The sequence below is a fragment of the Camelus dromedarius genome, chromosome 5 (genome assembly GCF_036321535.1).
Source record: "Camelus dromedarius isolate mCamDro1 chromosome 5, mCamDro1.pat, whole genome shotgun sequence".
NCBI lineage: Eukaryota > Metazoa > Chordata > Mammalia > Artiodactyla > Camelidae > Camelus > Camelus dromedarius.
The window spans coordinates 84,737,170-84,742,351 of NC_087440.1; positions in this window are offsets into that span (position 1 = coordinate 84,737,170).

Genomic DNA, 5,182 nt, shown 5'->3' on the forward strand with positions numbered 1-5,182 from the left:
ACCATGCCTGAGTCACCCTGGGCAACGCAAGTTAGCTGTGTTAGCTGCTGAGAACAAGTTTTCCATGAGCATAAACATGATCAGAGCAGGGCTGGGGGCTCTCTGTTGCCCTTTGGCAAGAGGGAAAGGCATCTCCCACCACGCGGCAGGCCCGCCCTCCTGCCCCGGGATGGGCCAGGCTGTGTCAGACGCTGCATTTCCTGCTGGATGCTGCAGCTCCTGGCCCACCTATCGCGATGGGGACAGAGCTGAGGCCAGGCCATGGGGCCGTTCCCTCTATAAGTGCAGTGGAGCGGGGAGGGCAGATGCCACTCCAGTGCAGTCCCTGGTGGCCACTCCGGAGACAGAGCTCACAGGGAGCAAAGTGGCCTCTCCAGAAATGCAGCTGTCACTTGTTTGGCATCTTTGCAGGGCAGACAGCTGAAGGGCGGCTGACTGCCCTCACCTCGGCCTTGCTCCTTGGGGAGTCCGAAGTGGCCAGGGACACGACCCCGCAGAGGTGTCAGCCAGACCTGGCACTCCGAGGAAAGCCCTGGGCTTGCTGTGATGAGGGGGGTCTGGGTTCTTGGTGGGAGGTGGGGCTGAGGAGGAGGCAGGCGGTGAATCTGTTGTCACGACATCCTGGGGTGGGAAGGGATGCAGATGCCCCTGTTTAACAGCCCCTCCAAGGGTCGGGGCATTTACACAGCCATCCCTGGAGGGAGGCATTATCATCCTGCCAGAGGCACCGAGGCCCTCCGGGGGCTTGCCCGCACTCAGTGATGGTGCCACCTCCGCCCACACAGCCTCTACCCCACAGAGAACTGAAAGATCAGAAGAGTAGAAATGTCAGAACCAGAGGGTCCCTGGGGTTCATCTGCTCCAGGGTCCTTTTTCTGAGAAAAGGGAAACTGAGCCTGGAGAGTGAGAGGGGCTTGCCAAGGCTTTGCAGAAGCCACAGCTTCCAGAAATTCATTCTGTTTTTCCGCAGCTCCCTCCCCAGCTTACGGTGTGACTAGAGTGGTTGATAACCACATCGACCTTATCCTTAAAAAGCCCTAAAACCCATGTTGATTGGCAAATTGGCAGGAACCCCACCACATGAGAGGGGGGCAGACCTCCTCAGGGGCACATTTACAATGCCTGCTACCCCCTGGAGACTCCCAGAAATGCTTCAGATGGGGAAGTTGTGGTTTGCAGTGGGCTACACGCCTTAGTGCCCAGCTGGGGCTTCAACACAGGTAATTTGGGTGTCAACGTCATCATGCTTTCCTGTTCCCTCTCTAGGACATCAGGTGGGGACCACTCCCAGCACAGAATCACTTGTAAGGTAACTGCCCCAGATCCCCCTTGCAGATCCCAGTGACTAAGAACTAAGACTCTGGAGCTATCCGCCAGCTCCGCTGCTTGCCAGTTGTGTGACCTTGGACAACTCACTTAACCTCTCTGAGCCTTGGCTTCCTGATGTATAAAAGGGGGAAAAGAATAGAACCTATGCCTCATAAGAAGCTGAAGGATTAAATTTTATTCACAGTAGTCCCCTCCTTATATGTGGTTCTGCTTTCCGTGGTTTCATTTACCCCCAGTCAACTGCAGTCTGAAAATATTAAATGGAAAATTCCAGAAATAAACAATTCATAAGTTTTAAATCGCAAGCTGTTCCGAAGTAGCATGATGAAATCTCATGCTCTTCTGCTCCGTCCTGCCTGGGACATGAATCATCCCTTTGTCCAGCACATCCCGGCCAGTGGTCACCTAGTGGCCGTCCTGGTTATCAGATCAACTGTCGTGGTATCACAGGGCTTGTGCCCAATCAATCATTTTACTTAATAATGGCCCCAAAGTGGAAGAGCATTGATGCTGGCAATTTGGATCTGTCAAGGAGAAACCATAATGTGCTTCTTTTAAATGAAAAGGTGAAAGTTCACAAATTAATAAGGAAAGAAAAAAAATGTATGCTGAGGTTGCTAAGATCATGTAATCTTACAAAGTTGTAAGAATGAATCTTCTATCCGTGAAATTGTGAAGAAGGAAAAAGAAACCTGTGCTAGTTTTGCTGTCAAACTTCAAACTGCAAAAGTTACAACCGCAGTGTGCGATGAGTGTTTAGTTAGGATGAAAAAGGCATTAAATTTGTACAATAGACATTTTGAGAGAGAGACAGGGAGATAGACCACATTCACGCAACTTTTATTGCAATATATGGTTATTATAATTGTTCTATTTTATCATGGTTATGGTTGTTAATCTCTTACTGTTCCTAATTTATAAGTTAAACTTCATCATAGGCTATGTATGTAGAAGGAAAAACAGCATATATAGGGTTTGGTGCTATCCACGGTTTCAGGCATCCACTGAGGGCCTTGGAATGCACCCTCTGTGAATAAGGGAGAACTATTATATGTACATATCACCCTTAGAATAAAGATTTATAAATGTTAGATGTTGTCATTAGCTTAAACTTCCTGATAGAGACAGAGTGGACAGTGGCTGGTTGTAAACAGTGGTTCTTAACTAGGGACAATATCCCCAGGGGACATTTGTCAATTCCTGGAGACATTTTTAGTAGCCACAACTGAGGGAGGTGGGCGGTGCTACTGGCATCTAGTGAGTAGAGGCCAGGGATGCTTCTAAACATCCTACAATGCACAGGACAGCTTCCCCAACATAGAATTAACAGGCCAAACATCCTTGGTGCCATGGTGTAGAACGCCTGGCTGGAGGGGCACCGTGCAGTGTGAACAGGGGTTTGGGGTAGAATGACATCTGCTCTGAGCGACAGGGGGAGGGGGGCTCTCCTTCACTTCCTGAGGATTTCAGGAAAACCTGCCATCAAGAGGGTCAGGTGTTTGGATTTCAAATACCTTGTATTATAAGGATGGTTAGTTTTGAATGAGGTTCATAAACCGTGGTTCGAGCAAGGTAAAAGCAACAGCCTCAGTGATCACCATGAAACTTGGGGTTCTCCAGCAGGAAAGAGGGGCTCTGCCCTGCTAGGGCCAGGCCCCCTGCTGGTGGCTGGTGCATTTGCACAGTCAGACAGACACACGCACACACGTGATGCTTAGATCATATGCACACCATAAACACATAAGCTTAAATTCTTTAAATGAAGGAAAGAGGTGAATTTAATCCACCAGTTGGCAGGATAGTTGGCCAAAGAACTAGTCTTATAAAATGTATCTCTCTAAATAAATCTATCTTTACTCAAAAAAAATTAACTGTCAAATTCTCTTTTCCCTTTCTTCCTTGGTGCACCTGTGTGTGTGTGCACACTCATGCATGCTTGTGTGTGGGGTGAGGAGCACCTGGCATCTTGGAAGGAGCTCAGGCCTGACCACCAGGGTGCTGGTCCTGGAAAATCCTTCTGGAAAGTTCTGTGTGACCCTCTGCAACTCTTTCCCCTCCCTGGAGCCCTGAGAAAAGAAGGAGGGGGCCACCCTCTGAGCTGTTAAGAATAGAGGCCCCTCCAGACTCCAGAATGAGCAGCTATAAATTGCTCAGCAACGTATCTCTGCTCCAGGAGAATAAAAAGCCTAATTGTAAGTCAGCTGGGATTCAAACCAATATTTTTAAAACCAGAAATTTAAAAATGGGACAACAATGATTTTGGATGAGTCTCTGAATCCGGGGATTCAACCCCCCATGACACATAATTTCAATATAACAAGCCGTTGGGCAGAATTCAGTGCATGTGTATTGTCTGCACAGGACACGCCCACACCCGTGCACACACGGTCTTGTATGCGCCCCCATGAGGTGGACCCTCCAGGAGGCCCTGGGGGACCCCTGGGGTGAGCGGACACACAGTGAGGTGGGTGAGGGCTCAGGAGGCGTGGGCCTTGCGGTCTCATGCCGTGCTGGGGGGCATATGAGGCTGCCTCCATTTCACACATAAGGAGATGGAGGCTTTAAGATCTATTTGCAAGTTCACTCAGTTACTACAAGGTCCAGATTAAAAATTTTCTGTCTCTCTCCGTTTCTGTCTCTGTCTCCATGTATGTGTTAAGATTTTTGAAATTTCTTCCTCTCTCTCTCTCTCTCTCTTTGTTCTTTCCCTTCCAAACTGCACTGTCATCGTTCCTGGCCTGGTCCCCAAGAGCGTGTGACCTGGTGCACACCGGCATCTGCCCGCGGCCAGGGCCGCGCTCTCGGGGGCAGCCTGCCAGCCCCTGGGCTCCTGGGATGAGGGTGGACTCTTCTTGTTGATGCAGGCCTGTGGGTGGCCCCTCCTGGCTGGCCAGCTGGCCCCTCAGGCTCGCCCTTCTCTCAGGGCCTCTGGGCCTATATTTAGCTGCAACGCGGGGCCCAGCGGGATCAGGTTCTGTTGTGCCGCACGTCCCGGGAGAGGGACGGTGGGGGCCTGAAGATAATCTCCGGGCTGCGGTGCCCAGTGGCCTGGTTTCTGACCCAGGTAGTCTGGGGCCTGTCGGGTTGACGGCTGCTGCGTCCCCTGGGGGATGTGGATCCCAGGAGGATGAAGACGGGCTGTCTCTGACGCCTGCTGCCCGGGCATCTCGGCAGGACCTCCAAGGCCTCCGCGCTCAGGCCCCAGGCCTTCTGCAGCCCCTGTGCTCTCCGGGCCCCCGGCCTCGCTGCACCTGCCCACACGCCGCTGCCTTGGCCGCTCTTGGACCTGGGCTTCCTCTGCCCCCGCCCTCCGGCCAGGTTCTGCGGGGCGGCCGGGCGGGGTTAGGGTAGGTGCTGCACAGGTGGCCGCTGCGGTCTTGTCTCCCCTCCCGGCAGCTGCTGGGCGTTGACTCAGCCCTTCTCTTGGTCCCAAGTTCTCACCTGTAACTCGAGAGCCATGACTAGCCCTTTCCTCACCAGGCTGGTGTGAGGCTTAATGAGAAGGTCCAGGGCAGTGGGTGCTGGAGGCAAGTGCTCAGTAACTGTAACTATTGCCATGAGCCCTCCTAAGAGCCAGAAGCGGCATCAGCTGCTGGATGTGCGCCCCTACCTGTGGGAGCCAGGCCGAGAGGTGGGGGAGGGGAGGGGGAAGGAGGAGAGGGAGGAGGGGTGGGAGTTAGGGAGGAAGAGTGGTGGGGGACGGGGGGGGGGTGAGTGGGGTGGGGAAGGCCTTCCAACAAAGGAGCAGGCTGCCCTGAGTCCCAGCAGATGGAGATTGTCTAGGTGCACCCGTGGGCGCAGGGCATCCCAGGCAGAGAGCACAGTGGGAGCCCAGGCCTGCAGTCTTGAAGCC